Source organism: Arachis ipaensis, chromosome B9 (genome assembly GCF_059453495.1).
Source record: "Arachis ipaensis isolate K30076 ecotype BB chromosome B9, ASM5945349v1, whole genome shotgun sequence".
Taxonomy (NCBI): Eukaryota; Viridiplantae; Streptophyta; class Magnoliopsida; order Fabales; family Fabaceae; genus Arachis; species Arachis ipaensis.
The window spans coordinates 13797704-13819020 of NC_142444.1; the positions used below are offsets into that span (position 1 = coordinate 13797704).

The window sequence follows — 21317 nt, forward strand, 5'->3', positions numbered from 1 at the left end:
ATTAAAATATTTTTTCATTGCTATTTCTAAAAATAAAAAATATATTCTAAATTAGTAAATTAATCAATTTAAAATTTTATATGTAACATAGGTACATGTAATAGAGCAAAAGATAAAATATAAGTAATAAGGATGAATAAATTAAGAATAAAAGAAAATATATAAAGTCATGAAAAAAATAAAATATTAGACTAATACTTAAATTATAATTGTTTGAATTAATACCCAATTGCTTCTTTTTGTCCCTTTTTGGACATTGTTGTTTCTTTTTTAAAGAAATACAATTAACTTATCTTTGGTAAAAAAGAAAAAAAAAGATACATATAGACATGGAGAGCTGTATAAAAAAATAGAGAATTTAAAATTTACTTTTTGATGAAGAGAAGATAACCATTAGACAATGAATAGAAAAAAATGTTAAAAATATAAAAATAAGAAGAGGATTTAAGGGAATAAAAGAGTGACGGTACAAAAACTAAATTTGATTAGTTAAATAATAGTTAAAATGATAGAGAAATAAAAAAGTGAATTTGGGACTTTAACTAATTGAATTTAATTTATTTGTAGTAAGATCATTTAAAATTTGAAATAGGAACATATTATATATAATTAAATTTAAAAAAAAATAAAAATACAGTGGGGGCAAGTGCTCCCTCATTGTTGTTACTGGGTCTGTCCCTGCTGCTAGTATGAATTCAATCAAAAATTAATGTATTTAAATAAAAAGTTTGTCTAGAGATAGTGATACTACATATATAAGCAGTTTTGTAATTAAATTTAATTAAATTAGTATAAGTCCATAAAAAAAAAAAAAACACAGTGCGTGTGCCATTGCTTTATCCTTCTCTACATTTTTCTAACACATAAATTTTTGCACATAATGCAAAAAAAATTTCAAATAAAAATCTTATAAATATAGCATAGAAATTTTTGTACATAGTATAAAAATATTTGCACATAACACATAAATTTTTGCATATGCCGCGAATGTATTTTGTTACTTGCGTATTAATGTTTTGAGCATGTCATCCTTTAAAAGTTTTATGTTATACACTAACTTTTCTGTGTTGTACACCAAAATATTTGCACTGTACACCAAAATATTTGTGCTGTGTGTATTTTGTTGGTTGAGTGTCAATATTCTTGACATGTTATCCTTCAATAATTTCTGTATTGTACACCAAAATTTATATGTTGTGCACCAAAATTTATGTGATGTGTATCAAAATTTCTTAATCAGTAGTTTTACTGAACATATATAAGAACGATGATGACAAAGTGCGCATATAGTAAGTGAAATTTGGTTAGACTTGACTAAAAAAAAAATTTGTCCTCTAACTTTATTGAAAAGTAAAAGCGACAATACTTTAAAATGCATGGATCGAGTAAATTATAAAAATTAAGTGAGAGGAAAAGCTTAAATTCACTGCTGTAAAAGAGCTCATTATCGACAGATACACTGATTGTCTTTGAGGAGGCAGAGATTACCAACGACGAACCACAGCAGCATCAACAAAATGGGAAGCATTTTTTTCGAGGATTAAGTTTACCCACGGTAGAGCCGAGGGTAACCGTTGGTAAACTTTGGCGTCATTCACTACAAGAAAAAGTTGGGTACCGTCGGATTTAGCATCGTAGAGTAGCGGCGGATTTATCATCAGATTTACTGGCAGTAACGACGTTGAATTGGTAACATTTAGTAACTACCGGTGGATTTATGTTCCCAATGGTAAATTCACCGGTAATATTTGGCGGGAAACAAGAAAAAATTGGCGCGTCCTTTAGGGTCAGATTTACCGTTGCATTTTTTCGACGGTAAACACACTTAGTGAAATGCTGCGTTTTGGTGACTCACAATGGTTTACTGTCAGATTTTTCAATGGTAACAGGGCCTTATATTCAAAGCGCGAACCCTCTTTTCCGTCATTCGAATTTCTCTCTCTCTCTCTCTCTCTCTCTCTCTCTCTCTCTCTCTCTCTCTCTCTCTCTCTCTCTCTCTCTCTCTCTCTCTCTCTAACCCCTTCGCCTTCTCTATCGCTGCCGGCCACCCTAAGCCGCCACCTCTCTCTTCTCTTTCTTCCCTTCTCTCTCTAACCCACTCTAGCTTGGTCCGTATCACACAGCCCTTGTTCCTAGCTCGTTCCGGGTAGCATCCAACTCCGGTGACCGTTCGTTTGCCGCTCCTCGTAACGGCAACATCATAGTGCCGCTGCAACTCCTTTCAACTTCTTCATTCCATTTCGTTCTAGCAACCCAGGTTACTACTCTTCTGTTTTTAATTTCTGTTTCAGTTAGTTTTAGTTTCATTAATCTGATTTCTAGTTTGAATTAATTTTCTGTTAATGGATTTTAAATGGTTAGGATAGGTGAGATTAGATTATTAGGTTCTGAATTGCTGAAAAATGATTGGATAATTTGGATTATGCTTGGTTGTTGCTAGTTTTGAATTATTTGTTGTTGGTGTTGATTGTTGATTTGAAATTGGGGTTGTAAATTGTTATTTGATCTTGATTTTGCATGTTTAATGTTTGTGCATGCCAAGTGTTCGTCAATATGCTTCAGAGCTTTTAATACAATTTTTGGTCTAATTCTTGAAAATCAATGCTTGTTTGCATGTTATGATTGTTATTATGCATTGATAATGGAATTTAATTTATTTTTAATTGACCAAAACTTTTGAATCTTTGAATGATTGAGGCATTTATTTAATAGTACAAGATTAATTAAGTTGGTCATTTTTAACCAGATTAGGTCAACTTTGTATGTTTAATCGGTTTTGGTTATATTAGGAATAAATTTCAAATGTTGAAATTAATTGGTTCTGATTTCTGTTCCTTATTTAGTTCTAAACTTAGGGTACTAAACTTGTTTTGAATTTAGGGTTTTCTAAAATTTTAAACTTAGGGTACTGATGCGCGCCACTGGCATCATCCCTGCTAGTGGCAGCGGTCTTGCTGGTGGTACACAGGCATCACCACCTTCTCCACTGCCTCAGCAGGACTACGGGAATGACGACGATGACTACCTGGATCTTTAGTGATTAGGGTTCTGTTTTATTGTCTCATTGTATTTATTTGATTTATTTGAACATTTGATATTTAATATTACATAATTAGTTTTATTATTTATAAATTGACCATTAATTGTGTGAAAAATAAATTTAAATAAAAAATTAAAATTAAAAAGAAAAAAATTAAAAAAATTGCGCCACAATTTAAAAAAAAATATTGACATTATCGTCGGATTTACCGAGGAAATAATCCGATGGTAATAGTGCGAAAAACAATATATTATGGCGCCAACGTTACTGTCGAAAAAAGTCACCGGTGTAACACCCTACCACACTAAGCTTTACGCTTAAGTCGTAAAACAAAGGTGGTGAGGTATTACGACCTCTAAAATAAAATGAGTACATATAATAGCAGAAGAATTATAATATGCTAGGAGCCTTGAAGAAAAGGGGGAAATAAAAATCGCACAATAAAGGCGCTACGCTCAAGGAACGAGTTAACTTACGTGCTAAGAAAATCATAACTATCAAACATAAGATAACAGAAGTAGGAGTAGAATACCAAAGATACAAAATAACAAGCTCCTAACTCAGCCTGCGAAGTCAAGACTGGCCGGAGAATATTTACACATATATACATACATATCCAAAATCCAAAAGTACATATACACAATCCTGCCTCTCCATAAACCTCTAAGAGGATCAAAAAGAATAAGTCATGCGGAGAGAAAGCTAAGTACATATATATACATCATAGCATAACAAAATATCCCAGTAACCACTCCGCTTCAAGAGTCCAGACGCCTAACGAGATGCCTCTCGACCTGCATCTGAAAAACAACAACATAGTATGGAATGAGAACCGGAGGTTCTCAGTATGGTAAAGGTGCCTCACACATAATATATAAGGTCCTGGGAATGCCAGAGGCAATCCTAGAACATCGACACTCAGATTATAGAGCTTAAAGTATTAAACAGAAGCCATAAAAGGTGGTTTCCTAAAAATATTTAATCATAACTTAACTTAACCTTAAATCTAAGTCCTATACTGCCATTCCTCCATACCTCCAACTCCATCATGTATTTTCACAGACAAATAGACAGATAAATGCAAACACAAAAAGGTTACAACTACTGCAGGTAACAAATACACATTTAGCATGGCAAATACAGATAGGCACACCCAATTAGAGCACAAGCAAGTAATTCAAGTAATATGCATATGATGCATGCCTGTCCTATGGCTGATGAGGCTCATCTGTCGGTTATCCAGCCAACCCGACAAGTCTGAATTGTCCTTAGACTGTCCCCCGACGTGCATCCCCAAGAGTCTATGCATAGATTTTTCTCAAATAATATTGCTCAATGGGGGTATCATTCCCGGGAATTTATATAGTGCCCGGTCACACTTACGTCGTAGGGTCAACAGAGTATCGAGTTTTCAACCTGGTACACGTGGTGGCAAGCCACGGCACTTAATCCAGGGAATCTCGTATCTCAGATTATTCAAATTCATAAGCCATATAAATAATTCAATTAAAATTCATCAACATCCACATCATTCTCAATCGCATCTCATTCATCATTATACGTCAATCATATTCAATCATTATCCTTCATTATCACATCTCTCATTCCGTCCATCAATAGTTCTAATTCAAAACATAATTCATTCTTTTCCAAATGAATCAAACTTAAAACATGCTCATTTTCTTAATAACTCAAAATCAAACCATATAACCTTTGAATCTTAAATCTTTATAAATAATCATATAAACTAAATCTCTAATTTTTATAGAATTTCGGCAGCATCTCCTCTAAAACTCGGACTTTGCCACCCTTTTCGGGTCCAAACCTGCTTTCTTTTCAATTCAACATACCCTTCCTCATCATCATAACAACCACCACGATAAATCTACCTCAGATAAACAATTAAACTCATACTATATTCAAATCCAACAACCCAAAAATTCAACTAAGGATCATAGTTCACAATTCCTGAGCTTTTAACACAAAATACCTCATTATCACAACAACCTCCACAATAGTTATACCTCAAATCAATAATTCACCAAATCATTAGTTAATCAACAATAACATTCAACCATAATTCCCTCCAAATTAACATAACAACTTTCACCATCCAAAATTAAAAACTAATTATCCAATAAACTTCAACCAATTATATTCATCGACAAATTACTAAATATTAAACATACACCTGCATTCCAACTTATCCTATGGTCATCTAGCCTAAGTTTTCACAGAACATTATATATTAAATGCAAGAAACCTAAACCATACCTTGGCCGATTTCCACGTAACGACCAAAGCTATTTATTCAAAACCAAGACAGCCCCTCAAAACTCAACTAATCTGCTTTCTCCAAGTTCCAGTATTCACAATTTCAAGCTCCAATTATTTATTCACAACCTAATACACATTCATAACACATATATATCCAATTTAATACTCAAAGCTCAAATTCAATGAAAATAAAATAGAATTATCGTATCCTCACCTTACCCAAGCTTCACATAAGCAAGAGTGAACGTTTTTCTCAAGCTAATTGGATCCTAAAACATCAAAAATCAAAGAAATTCAATACCCCTTCTCAAAACTCGAAAATTGGGGGAAAAGAGTGGCTGAGAATATTTAAGGGCTTACCTATAAAATTGTTCCGGTAGAAATGTAAAGCTCGACGCGGTGGACGCGTGGTCGCAAACGGTGCGGCGATCGGAGCTCGGATCGGGAAGTTACGGCGCCTTGAACTTGGAACGAGGGTTCGGACCCCTTTTTCTTCTCCTCCCTGGACGCAAGCTTTCAGCGTCACGTTGCTGAAATGAGGGAGATGCAATGCGTGGGTTCATTTAATAGGTCGGTTCGGTTGGACCGATGCTCCAATTTGGATCCGGTTCAACCGGTTCGGTCCATTCGGTCCAATCTTGGACCGATTTTCTCAAAATTAGTGTCAAAATTTTCGTTTCGATGAGCTCTATCCTAATTTGATATAATATTCACATTTCTAATCCTCCTTATTAAAAACTAATTTATTGACTAATTATTTACTAATTTAACCGGGGTTTACATCCTACCCACCTAATAAAGAATTTTGCCCTCAAAATTCAGATGTAGTCAGCAGTTATCTGAAAAGAGATGTGGGTAATCCTTTCGTATATCTGATTCGAGTTCCCTGGTATGTTCCTCGATACCAGCTCGACTCCAAACTACTTTTACTAATGATACTTCCCTTCCTCGTAATCGTTTAACACTGGTGTCATCAATCCTCATCGGAATTACTGGAAGTGTTAGATCTTCTCTCACTCGGATTGGTTCTGGTTCTAGAACATGACTTGCGTCAGGAGTATACTTCCGAAGCTGTGACACATGGAACACATCGTGCAAATTCGAAAGATATGGCGGTAAGGCAATTCTATAAGCCACTGGTCCAATTCTCTTCAGAATCTCAAACGGTCCAATATAACGGGGATTCAGTTTCTTGGTCTTAATAGCTCTTCCCACGCCAGTGGTTGGTGTAACTTTCAGAAAGACATGTTCTCCTTCTTCGAATTCCAAAGGCTTTCGCCTCTGATCAGCATAGCTCTTCTGGCGGCTTTGGGCTATAAGCATTCGACTACGAATCTTCTTTATCTGCCCAGTCGTTTCAGCTATCATTTCAGGCCCTAATAAACTCCTTTCTCCAGTTTCATACCAACATAGTGGAGACTGACATTTTCTGCCATACAGAGCCTCATATGGAGCCATTCCGATGCTCGCATGATAGCTATTATTATAAGCAAATTCTATTAATGGCATATACCGATCCCAGCTCGCCGACTGGTCCAATACACAAGCTCTTAGCATATCTTCCAAGGTCTGAATAGTTCTCTCTGATTGACCATTTGTCTGAGGGTGATACGCAGTACTCAAGCTTAACTGAGTCCCAAATGCACGTTGAAAAGCTCCCCAGAATTTTGATGTAAAGCGAGGATCTTTGTCAGATTTGATAGTAGAAGGCACACCATGCAATTTGACAATCTCTTTGATATACATTCGAGCCAATTCCTCCATTGTGGAATCTCCAAAGGCTGAAGGGTCCCTGATGGTCTCTGATGCTCAATCTTAACCTTCTGACATGTTAAACATTTAGATACATGCAATGCCACATCATTCTTTAATATCTGGCACAACAATCTGGTTCTTGAACTTCCACAAACCTTCCTGTCCTTCTAACACTCTCCACTGTTTCTCCTGTTTGACTGCTGGTAATACCTTACGTAACGCTTCATTGTCTCGATGAGCCTTCAGAAGTTCTGATTTAAAATCACTTGAGATCTGCAATTGACTCAAACACAGAATTCCAGATTCTTCTCTAACTCCCAAATTCAAACCTTGAAATGCCCTTAGTAATTCTTCTTCCCGTAGCATCATCCAAGTTGCATATAAAGACTTTCGACTCAAAGCCTCTGCCACAACGTTCGCTTTTCCTAGATGATAATTCAATTCAAAATCATAATCTTTCAGAAGCTCCATCCACCTCCTCTGCCACATATTCAACTCTTTCTGCTCAAAAAGATTCTTCAAACTCTTATAGTCTGAGAAAACATGAAACTTAACGCCATAGAGGTAGTGCCTCCAGATCTTTAAAGCAAACACAACAGCAGCAAGTTTTAAATCATGTGTCGAATAGTTCATCTCATACAGCCTTAATTGCCGTGAGGCGTATGCTACAACATTCTGGTGCTGCATCAAAACGCACCCCAAGCCCTTCAGCGATGCATCACAGTACACTTCAAACGGCTCACTTGGTTCAGACAATACTAACACGAGTGCAGTAGTCAATCTGTGCTTTAATGCTTAAAAACTCTCTTCACACTCTGGGTCCAAATAAAAAGCGTATCCTTCCTAGTCAACTTAGTTAAAGGTAAGGCGAGCTATGAAAGTCCCTTAATGAATCTTCGATACTATCCCGCCAAACTTAGGAAACTTCTAATCTCTATTACTGAAGTTAATCACTCCCATTTCATCACTACTTCTACCTTAGCAGGATCCATGGCTATTCCCTGCTTACTCACCACGTGACCGAAAAACTTTACCTCACTCTTCCAAAACTCGCATTTAGATAACTTAGTGTATAACTTCCTATTTCTCAAAATTTGTAATACAGTTCGTAAGTGATTAACATGCTCCTCTTCAGTCTTAGAATAAACAAGAATATCATCAATGAAGACAATAACAGACTTGTCCAAATACAGCCGAAAAATCCTGTTCATATAATCCATAAATACTGTCGGGGCATTAGTTAACCCGAAAGACATCATTGTATACTCATAATGACCGTAACGTGTCCTGAAAGCAGTTTTCGGAATATCCTCGTCTCTAACCCTTATCTAATGATACCCTGATCGCAGGTCAATCTTAGAAAACACACCGGCACCCTGTAACTGATCCATTAGATCATCGATTCTAGGCAACGGATATTTATTCTTCACAGTGATCTTATTCAATTGCCGATAATCGACACACAGCCGCATACTCCCATCCTTCTTCTTTACCAGTAATATTGGCACTCCCCACGGAGAAACACTTGGTCGGATAAAATGCTTACCCAACAGATCTTCCAGCTGAGCCTTCAGTTCAGCCATTTCTAAAGGCGACATCCTATAAGGAGTAATTGAAATTGGACCAGATCTAGGTACCAACTCAATTGCAAATTCAACCTCTCGGTTAGGGGGAAATTCATTAATATAATCCGGAAACACATCTGGAAATTCACATACAACCGAAATCTGCTCTAAACTCTGATCATCACCTGATATTCTCGCAGTTAACAACATAATACTCTGACATTCAGTTCCAGAACAGTTTACTATCATAAAATTCAAATAGTAACTATTCACCACAACCGGCGCTTCTGACCTTTCTAACATAAACTGTACTGACTTCTCAGAATAATCAAGCAAAACATGGCTCTTAAATAACCAATCTCCCGACTATCACAGCGTCATCTGCCTGCAGGATACATCGTGTCCCCTGTCACCAATACTGAGCCTCACCTTGCAGTTGATAAGTTCCAAATTCAACCAATTACTTCTCAGGAACCTGTTGGGCCTGCAACGTCCGTTCCATAGCTTGAATCCAATTATCTGCGTTAGTGGGATTTGAGGTTCCCCTGAAGATCGGAGGATGAACTTTCAGAAATATAGCAAGTGTCATAGGACCGCCCTCATCATTATTGTTCCCGTGATTATCCTGGTTTATCTTATTACCCAGTGCCTCGGCTGTTGTCTACATAGCTGCAGCCATATTTCCTAGAGTAGCCATAAAGTCTACTGGATCATTCCCTACCGGGCTAGGAGTAACGATGCGTATTCTACCTCTACCTCGCCCGCGACCGCGTCTACGAGTCGACATCTGGTCCTTATACACATCAAACAAGTGATATTAAGTTGATCAGTCTCAATATCGCAGGTCTAATGCTTTTAAGTTCCAAATGCATGCTCACAAACGTTTATGCCATATATATCAATCAGATATCCTAATAGCACATAAACACATATACAGAGAATGCACAGAAGTACAATCAGTCCGTCTTTCAGGCTCTATAGGAACGAACTGCTCTGATACCATAATGTAACACCCTACCACACTAAGCTTTACGCTTAAGTCGTAAAACAAAGGTGGTGAGGTATTACGACCTCTAAAATAAAATGAGTACATATAATAGCAGAAGAATTATAATATACTAGGAGCCTTGAAGAAAAGGGGGAAATAAAAATCGCACAATAAAGGCGCTACGCTCAAGGAACGAGTTAACTTACGTGCTAAGAAAATCATAACTATCAAACATAAGATAACAGAAGTAGGAGTAGAATACCAAAGATACAAAATAACAAGCTCCTAACTCAGCCTGCGAAGTCAAGACTGGCCGGAGAATATTTACACATATATACATACATATCCAAAATCCAAAAGTACATATACACAATCCTGCCTCTCCATAAACCTCTAAGAGGATCAAAAAGAATAAGTCATGCGGAGAGAAAGCTAAGTACATATATATACATCATAGCATAACAAAATATCCCAGTAACCACTCCGCTTCAAGAGTCCAGACGCCTAACGAGATGCCTCTCGACCTGCATCTGAAAAACAACAACATAGTATGGAATGAGAACCGGAGGTTCTCAGTATGGTAAAGGTGCCTCACACATAATATATAAGGTCCTGGGAATGCCAGAGGCAATCCTAGAGCATCGACACTCAGATTATAGAGCTTAAAGTATTAAACAGAAGCCATAAAAGGTGGTTTCCTAAAAATATTTAATCATAACTTAACTTAACCTTAAATCTAAGTCCTATACTGCCATTCCTCCATACCTCCAACTCCATCATGTATTTTCACAGACAAATAGACAGATAAATGCAAACACAAAAAGGTTACAACTACTGCAGGTAACAAATACACATTTAGCATGGCAAATACAGATAGGCACACCCAATTAGAGCACAAGCAAGTAATTCAAGTAATATGCATATGATGCATGCCTGTCCTATGGCTGATGAGGCTCATCTGTCGGTTATCCAGCCAACCCGACAAGTCTGAATTGTCCTTAGACTGTCCCCCGACGTGCATCCCCAAGAGTCTATGCATAGATTTTTCTCAAATAATCAATATTGCTCAATGGGGGTATCATTCCCGGGAATTTATATAGTGCCCGGTCACACTTACGTCGTAGGGTCAACAGAGTATCGAGTTTTCAACCTGGTACACGTGGTGGCAAGCCACGGCACTTAATCCAGGGAATCTCGTATCTCAGATTATTCAAATTCATAAGCCATATAAATAATTCAATTAAAATTCATCAACATCCACATCATTCTCAATCGCATCTCATTCATCATTATACGTCAATCATATTCAATCATTATCCTTCATTATCACATCTCTCATTCCGTCCATCAATAGTTCTAATTCAAAACATAATTCATTCTTTTCCAAATGAATCAAACTTAAAACATGCTCATTTTCTTAATAACTCAAAATCAAACCATATAACCTTTGAATCTTAAATATTTATAAATAATCATATAAACTAAATCTCTAATTTTTATAGAATTTCGGCAGCATCTCCTCTAAAACTCGGACTTTGCCACCCTTTTCGGGTCCAAACCTGCTTTCTTTTCAATTCAACATACCCTTCCTCATCATCATAACAACCACCACGATAAATCTACCTCAGATAAACAATTAAACTCATACTATATTCAAATCCAACAACCCAAAAATTCAACTAAGGATCATAGTTCACAATTCCTGAGCTTTTAACACAAAATACCTCATTATCACAACAACCTCCACAATAGTTATACCTCAAATCAATAATTCACCAAATCATTAGTTAATCAACAATAACATTCAACCATAATTCCCTCCAAATTAACATAACAACTTTCACCATCCAAAATTAAAAACTAATTATCCAATAAACTTCAACCAATTATATTCATCGACAAATTACTAAATATTAAACATACACCTGCATTCCAACTTATCCTATGGTCATCTAGCCTAAGTTTTCACAGAACATTATATATTAAATGCAAGAAACCTAAACCATACCTTGGCCGATTTCCACGTAACGACCAAAGCTATTTATTCAAAACCAAGACAGCCCCTCAAAACTCAACTAATCCGCTTTCTCCAAGTTCCAGTATTCACAATTTCAAGCTCCAATTATTTATTCACAACCTAATACACATTCATAACACATATATATCCAATTTAATACTCAAAGCTCAAATTCAATGAAAATAAAATAGAATTATCGTATCCTCACCTTACCCAAGCTTCACATAAGCAAGAGTGAACGTTTTTCTCAAGCTAATTGGATCCTAAAACATCAAAAATCAAAGAAATTCAATACCCCTTCTCAAAACTCGAAAATTGGGGGAAAAGAGTGGCTGAGAATATTTAAGGGCTTACCTATAAAATTGTTCCGGTAGAAATGTAAAGCTCGACGCGGTGGACGCGTGGTCGCAAACGGTGCGGCGATCGGAGCTCGGATCGGGAAGTTACGGCGCCTTGAACTTGGAACGAGGGTTCGGACCCCTTTTTCTTCTCCTCCCTGGACGCAAGCTTTCAGCGTCACGTTGCTGAAATGAGGGAGATGCAATGCGTGGGTTCATTTAATAGGTCGGTTCGGTTGGACCGATGGTCCGATTTGGATCCGGTTCAACCGGTTCGGTCCATTCGGTCCAATCTTGGACCGATTTTCTCAAAATTAGTGTCAAAATTTTCGTTTCGATGAGCTCTATCCTAATTTGATATAATATTCACATTTCTAATCCTCCTTATTAAAAACTAATTTATTGACTAATTATTTACTAATTTAACCGGGGTTTACAACCGGTAACCAAATAGTTTTTTTGGAAAGTAATCCGTTGCATAATTCGATGGCAATTACCGGCGAGATTTATACCGTCCAATTTCTTTTGATGGTAAGTTAGTTATGTCGGATTTTATTTGTGTTTCTGACGATAAATCCGATGATACTCTGCGTTTTTCTTGCAGTGATGAGCGTGTAGAGATAATACTGACGTATAAGGCCGTCGGTAAATAATTAACGTACAAATTTTCGAAATAAATTTATCGATGGCTAAGTCATCATTAACTTTAATCAAATTCAATTTTTTAATTAATTTAATGATTAATTAACAACGATCTAACCGTCGGTAGACTTATACACATTAAATAAAGATTGAAAGAAATAAATGTTATTAATTACCAATAACTTAGCCGTTGGTAAAGAATATTAATTATTTATTTAAAATAAACTTTGAATATTATAACGTTCACAATTTATCAACGGGCAAACTGTAGGTAAATTAATAGTTGAAATTTTTGAATTCTCGCATGTCATTTATATCTGTGATCAATTTGATGACAAACAATTATCCTAATTTTTATATTAGTTGTTAAATCAATTTCTAATTTTATTTTAAACTACTAACAGTGTTATAGTATAATTTGTGTTAAATGGTTGCCAATTTTATCATCGACAACTAATTTAGCGACCTACAATTTTTATAACTACTTTATTGTTGATAGCTAAATCGATATCTTAAATGTTAGTGATAGATTAAACGACAAAATATTCACACGGGGTTGAATGGGGTGATTTAACAATCAACTAAATTAAAAATTTTAAATTTTATTACCAATAATATTTTTTACGCTGCTTGTATTAAATGATAATATGATATACATAATTTAAAGAGTTAATTTTATAAATATTTAAAATACCAATAAATTCATTTACAAAAAATAAATTAATATTATATCTATAAAAAAATAAATTTATATTGACAAAATTATTTAAATTTTAAAAAATTATTCAAATTTTTTAAAATATTTTTTATTTTAATTTAATCCAATCCCAAACTTTAATTCTACTCACCACCACCACAACTACTACCGCCTCCTGCTCAATTGCTCCTTCTCGGCTGCTCGAAACAATGTCGAAATCGCTGACTTGTGCATGCAGAAGAAGGTTGGCCCTCTCAATAGGGGCCACAATGGGGTGAACCACCCCAGCCATGAATTAATGGACGTTCACCAGTTTTGAACATTGCTTCAAGTTCAACTACGATCTTTCTTGTTCTTCTTCATCTCAATCTTGTTTTTTCTGGATCATTATGGCTCTAATACATATCCATCTATCCCTTTCATTCTCTCTACTTATTATCTCTAAATAATCTTTCTCCCATATACAGAGCAGTCCTTCACCGCCTTCCTTTGCCTCCCCACTATCCCAGCCACACTCTAATTTCCCCCGCAGCCTTTTCAGTGTTATATGAGATGTTTCTAGATTTTGTTTCAACGATTCCTATAAACCAAGGATTATATTTACTAATTAACTCCTTAAGGCATCTTATCTTACCTCCACTCCCTAATCAATTTCAAGGAAGAATATTGTTTATAGATATCAATTAACTTACATGAATAGGAACACTCTGTTAGCTGTTTGTTTCGCTACGATAATAAATTCATATTTACTGATACAATAAAAATATAATCAAATAATAAAAGGACACGTGGATTATATTATTTCCGTCAATATTTAATTTTTTTAAATATATATATTATATCAATATTTTTATCAAAATATTCTTATAATTTAATAAAAATAAAAAAATTATTTTTATTTAATTTTATAAAAAAATTTAAATATTTTTTTTATGTTGGATAAAAACTATCTATTTAAATTAATTAAATTTTCAAATTTAACTAACTTCAATTTTATAATTTAAACTTTATATAATTTAACAAATACAACAAAAACACATTTAGTTATTCACAAGGTTCTGAAAACTGAACCGGTCATCGAACCGCTCTAACTATTGGTTCACTGGTTTATAGGTTCAACCGGTTCGACCGTAGTTGAACCGAAAAACCGTTTTATAATAAAATAATAAATAAAATATAAATAAACACATAAAAATATAATTATATTCTAATATAAATTTTAAAATATCATTCAAATTAAAAGTACTACATAAACCAGAATGTTATAATCTCATTCAAATACAAATTCAAAAGTCAAAAAATAAAACAAAGACATGAAGTAAAATCTCCGGAGTGTACATGAAGTAACAAAGACACATAGACCATAACAAAAACCCCTTTACTGTTACAATAACAGGAATAAGATCAAATTAATGTTTTTGATCTAATTCAACAATAATCAATCATTATCCTTTATCATGGATAAGTGCACAACATACCTTGATTTGTCATATGGTTGTACCAGAAGGGAACTGGCATCAGGGGTGCTAATTTGAGCAATGCTCTTCAAGCTAACTGGACTTCCATAGTATTCCACCTAGAAACATGTTATAAAATTGCTTATCTACAGAAATAAACTATTGATGAATACATTGATATCTAGTTCATCGTATAAATAATGCATTATGGTATAAGCAATGTGGTGGGTTGGATCAAAAGTACAAGTTGCCAATTTGGTGTGGCAATTCCTCAATGTAGGTTCCGTAGAATTGTTAGCAATACTAAATAACAATGTGACAAGCAGATGAAGTACAAATGAAAAGTAGTCCACCAATCCAAGTCAAATGTTGGAGAAAATTTGAGAAATGAGATTGATCAATCAGAGTTCACAGTTTCAGAGTTCAATAGTTCATCATGTCACAAAATCAAAGAGCTACTCAATGAACAGAGTTCACAGTAATCCAGCCCAATGATCTCAACTCTCAAGTTCACAACAAATGAACAAACAACATCCAAAATTCAAAGTTTAGCAGTTCATCATGTCTCAAAATCAGTGTTGACAAAATCATGTCACAAAATCAGAGTTCAAAAAATTCTTTGTTCACAGAATCATCTCTCAAAATCAGAGTATACAAAATCAGAGTTCACAATGACAAAATCATGTCACATAAATCAAAGTTCACACAATCATATTTCATAAAATCAGAGTTCACACAATTAGAGTTCACAGTTTCATCTCTCAAAATCAGAGTATACAAAATCAGAGTTCACAATGACAAAATCATGTCACATAAATTATAAATTAGAGTTCACACAATCAGAGTTCACAGTTTCATCAGATTTCACAGTTTCATCAGAATTCAGTCAATTCACAAAGTTCACAGTATCAGATTTCATCACAGTATCAGAGACTCAGAGTCAGTTCATCATGCAACAGTTCATAACTAAATTAAAAATTACCTGGAACTCTATTGCTTTCTCTCAGAGATCGAAGGCACCTTGAGGCTTCAGGCTTCACCTCTTCAACGCTTCAACCGAACTCTATTGCTTTCTCTCAGAGCTCGACGGAGGTGACTGGTCGAAGTGGCTGAGTGAGCGACGGAGCTGACGGCGCGACGGACCCAACGGCGCCACGGAGCTGACGGCGCGACGGTGCTGAAGGCGCGACGAATCGTGATGGCGTTCAGGGCTTCAGGAGTTCTCTGTCTCTCACTCTCTCTGACGTGATAGTGCGACGGATCGTGACGGTGATGAATGATGAGAGTGGAGCTGAAGTGCGTGGGTGTGGGTCTGTGGGTGTGGCCGTGTGAAACTGGGAGTCTGGGATGCAACACGCAAGTGCGAATGGCAAAGGAGAATTAGGGTTCACATTTCACAAAACGCAAAACGGCAGCGTTTTGCTGCACGGCTAAAAAACTGGCCGGGTCCCGGTTCGGTTCAACCGACCGGTAATCGACCGGTTCGTCGATTCAACGCCGGTTTCTTAATTTTACGGTTTTTCTAATTGTCCGAACCGCTTTAGTTTTCGGTTCATGGTTCAACCGGTTTGACCGGCCGGTTCGAACCGGTTTTCAGAACATTGGTTATTCATCAACACTTCAATTTTGTTAATACTCCATTATTCTTTCATGAACCCTAATCTCTCATCATCGTTCATACTAAAATAAACTGCATCTGAAAAATAAAAAAAACTTCTTCATCACTTTGACACTCTCAAAGACCGTCTTTCTCTCCTTTACACTTACCGGCATCTCGTCTCGTCGTCGCCGAAGTTTCAACGGTCTCGCGGCCTTTCCTGGAATTCTCATTGCGGGCGACAGAAGCAATTCGGTGGGTTGTTGTCTCTCGTCGTCTTCTGGTTTTGGGTCCTCGCCGTCGTCGAAAATCGTGTACCGTCGTGGGGTCTTCACTCGTCGTCTTCTGGTTTCGGGTCCTGTAATTTTTCTCAGCTTCGAATCATTGAACTTTCTCAAAATGGTTTCTCAACGAAATTGACATCAGAAATAATCATGTGTTTCAAATCGATGATCATATCCAACAAAAGACATCAGAAATTAATGACACTCATAATGATGAGTAGTTGAATGATTCAAAGGTAAAGAATATCTGAGCAGGGAGGTTGGGAAAAGGAGAAGAAATCGAACAAAGCAAGAGAACACAACAACCCCATTATTGTAAAAATATCTCAACAGATTTCAATGGATGAAATGTTTGGTACTCTACAATCAACTTTTATAATGAAGCAATGCTAAATTCCAATGGACAATAGTGATGATAAATCATAGTCATGAATGTATTCATCATACATTTCAAAGTTCAAAGCACTTGCATGCAGGCTTAGACATTCATGTCTTTTTCCCATACTTAGCTTACCTTCTGTATACGTTGTTTTGTTTCTAAAATATGTAAATGTAAATTCAACTCCCTCTTTGTCACACACAAAATTTTGACAGTTTCTGCATCTTTGTCTCTAATATTTAACTTTGGTAATTTGCATTCTGTCCTTATGTTTAATTTTTCTCTATCTTTAATTTGTTTCACATTATGTATACAAGCTAGTCTTTACCTCCACAAATTTCGTCCTTTTTGGTGTCTAAAGTCTAATCTATCCTTCCTTATACGTGCATTTGGGGTTGAATTACTGATTAATTTATCTAAACTAATTGAATATCTCTCAATTCCGTACCCAACAAGAGCATAGCTCTATGTTTAGCTGATAAACTTGACTACATAAAGTAAACTTAGTTTGGCTTATATGGGAAGACTTTGATTCTTTAATTTTAAATACTTTTAAACAGAAATAACTTTTTTTACAGGTAGTTAAGTGGATAAGTAACTACTAAAATCAGCAGCCTATTATGATATTGCAAAAAAAGAGATATTCCTCCACTTAATTTACAACCAGAAACAGTTAATTAGTAAATTTAGCAGGTGCATAAAAAGAAATTAAATTAAATTAAATTAAAATTTGATTATAAAAGTTTAATTAGAACTTATCATAAAAAATTTTCGTTGTTCTGTTTGATTTGTTAATTCAACAGGTAGCCATAGATGTACATGTCCATATTTTTCCTTTTTTCTTCTTAAAAAATCTCCGTTCATTTGTATTGTTCTTTTAGCTAATTCATGTGTTTTGAGTTGAGTTTTGAGACAGAGCTAGAAATATTGGCGTGCATTTTGAGCAAGAAAAAGAAATATTTATCGCGCTTTCTAGTTTAGACTAATTGGCAAAATATGGCCAGTCACATTTTGAGATTTTTTCAAAATACGACGATATGTAATTTATATGATATCTCATCTCATAATCATATATGTATCAACTTTCAAACATTATCTTATGCAGAAGACTATGGTGATTATGGTACCTTGGCAAACACAGGCCAAATATTCAGTAATGGTGCCAGTTTTCTTGACTGCCCACAATTAACACTTGAAGCTTTGAATCTTGGTTCTTGATGAAATAGTGAAGATGTATGTGATCTTTTCCCATATCTCAGCAAAGGTGAGGTAATGAACAATTAATACACGATCATGTTGTTTCCATTATATTTGATGGATTCTATCGGAATCTGTTATTACCAACTCTAACAAACTATAGCAGCCACTCACATTATAACAGAATTAATTCCAAGCTAAACCATAACAACTTCTCTGCCTCTCTTGAGTCACAAGTCACCACTATATGCCTGTCACCCTTAACAGACAAGAGTGTATGAACATGCAATAATTCAGACTTAACAAGATCCAATTTGTTGTTACATATGTGAACCATTAACATATATAGATTGGATTAACTGCAAGAAATCATTATGCCAATTACTTCAACATACCTAATTGTAGTTAAAATTCACATTCTTAATTGTAGTTAACAAGATCCTATTTGTTGGTTCTCAGAAAAAAAACAGTGCTCTTACTATAAAAAAGAGAGAACTTGTTGCTTCTCCTTCTTTCTATGGTATTGTTGACTTTTCATCTTGAAAAAAGAACAGAAAGAAAAATAAAAGAAATTTCATGTATTTGTTAGTGACTCTTTCAATAAAAAGATTTTAGATTTACGTATTTCTATATTAGTTTTTTTTTTCTTCTCTCATTTAGAATTTAGAATTTGGATGTTAGTTGTGATTTTAGTTTTGTTAGAAAATCTCATTTTTGTTATTACTGTTGGCCCAATTGAACTACTTATAATCTTTTTTATATCGATGAATACTTGTTTTTGAAAAAACAATGGATTCTTTTTACTTTTTACAAGGTATCATGTCTTGAATAAGCATAAGCATAAGGCATAAGCATAAGAGAAAGTATGCAAAGGGAATGGATTATTATATGCAAAGAACACAAGGCATGACTTTTCTTATTTCAAAAATAGAAAAAGCAAAATAAATATATAACACACTATATTTATCATTTTATCTTGCCTACTTTTATTTGGATTTACAGTACACATAGCTACTCTTAAATAAGAGAAACACAATAACTTTAAATACAAACAGAAAAATAAAATAATCTAAGATTACACACATGAAAAGATCTTTTTCAGCAACCTAGAAACATCTACAGCAAAAGCATTTCCTAATGCTAACCCAGCAAAAAGATCACCACCATATCCAATTAGAATTACCATCCAATAAAATTCAAAGAAAGATCCTGACTCAGAATCTTGATCACCATCAGGTTTTGCAATGGAAGTTTTAAGAGGATCTTCACATTTCTTCAACAATTGAATCCCGCACAAATCCTTGTTTTCCGTAAATAAATTATCACCAAATGTTAAAAGTTGCCCATTTTTTGGGATTGGACCTGAGAGATTGTTGAAAAACACATTGAAGAAATCCAAGAAGGTTAGCGCTGTGAGTTGTTGAGGAATGTTCTTTGACAGGCTATGAAGAAAAAGGTCCAAGACTTCAAGTTTTGAAAGAGGAAGATGGGATGCAGCCAGTAAACATGTTATTGGACAAATTGAGCACAATAAGATGATTCAAACTTTCCATGATATCTGAAATCTCTCCCGAAATTTTGTTACATGAAAGACCAATGACTACCATGTGATGAAGGTATTGACTCCCAAGATAATCCATGACAACTCCTTTGTTGGACATTGAAAATGGAAGCAAATCAATATCCATAAACGTTTTCTCATTATAAATCACGTCCTTCAAATCAAGTTGTCTTTTGTTGGATATGATCATCGATTTAAAACACATGATTAATTTTTATGTCAATTTCGTTGAGAAACCATTTTAAAAAAGATCATCAATTCAAAGCTGAGAAAAATCACAGGACCAGAAATCAGAAGACGACAAGCGAAGACCCAAAACTAGAAGACAACGAGAGACGATGACCCACCGAGTTACTTGGATAGCTTGGATGAAAAAATTACATAAATGTAAAGTTTTTTCCTTAAGTTAATTAGCTCTTGTGTAACTATATAAAGATAAGCATGTAATGCATAAATAAATGATGAATAGATAACAACTTTCATCTTTGCCAAATTCCTTCTCTCTCATTTTTTCTGATTCTCTCTTTCTACAAATCCCAATTATGCAAATCCCAATTCATTAACAGCTTTTTCATTTGCTCCTTCTTCCTCTGTTCATCTCTCTCATTCTTTTCTTCAAGTTTTTCATCCTTCACCTTCGAACTCATCTAACAGAGATTGATGAGAGCCTAAATCTCTCTTATTGTGTAATTTCACAATCAAGTTACATCACTACGTTGTTAAGAAAAAATAGATTAAAGACTAATGTAGTACACTTTTATTAATTTCAGAGATGTAATTAGTGCAATTAAAATTTAAAAAAAATTTAATATACAATATTAATGTTAAAGACCACTTTAAAACTTATAAAGTAATCTCACTTGTAATAAATTACTATCTATTATGTAAGTACATTTAACATCGAAAAATCTATTGTATATGTAGTTTGATTTTAAGTTAACATATAGATTGATCTAGGTAGGGTGTAGCTTTTAATTTTCACAAAAAAAAAAGTTAATATTTAATTTAGTTTTAAAATTGCATATAAATTTTAATTTAGTTTATGACCTTTTAATTGTCTCTATTTAATTTTTAAATTTTATAAATATAACTTATATTAATTTCAGTGATAATTTAGTTATTAACTACTAAACTAACTCAACTTAGTTGAGAATAAGACATTTTTGTTTGAAAACGAGAATAGAACATCTTAATAACATTATCTTTTGGCATTTGTCACAGTGAGAATGACATTTTTTTTGTAGTGGTGAGTGCCTGAGTGGTACTCGCGCCGTTTTAAATTCAATTAAATAATAAAAGTAAATAAAAAAAATTGTACATGTAAACCATGAAAAATTGGAAAACAAAAAAATACCAATTTTGATGCCAACAAAATAAACATAATTTTTGTAATTGTTTTTATATTTAAATTTTTTAAAATTTAATGATGCAATTATAACATTAGTTAATATTCCATTTAATTTAAATAATAACAAAATATATCGATTTTTATTTTTTAAATTGATCTAAATTAAATTATTAAT

General features: G+C 34.5%; 1 long non-coding RNA gene across 1 annotated transcript; it reads right to left on the bottom strand.

Moving 5' to 3' along the window:
- Positions 1–11663: 11663 nt before the first annotated feature.
- On the bottom strand, positions 11664–12134 carry LOC148543807 (uncharacterized). Its single transcript, XR_015899174.1, has 3 exons — positions 11997–12134; positions 11851–11905; positions 11664–11762 (listed from the first exon to the last, which is right to left on the bottom strand). It is a non-coding gene; the product is annotated as an uncharacterized LOC148543807 (long non-coding RNA).
- Positions 12135–21317: the final 9183 nt, after the last annotated feature.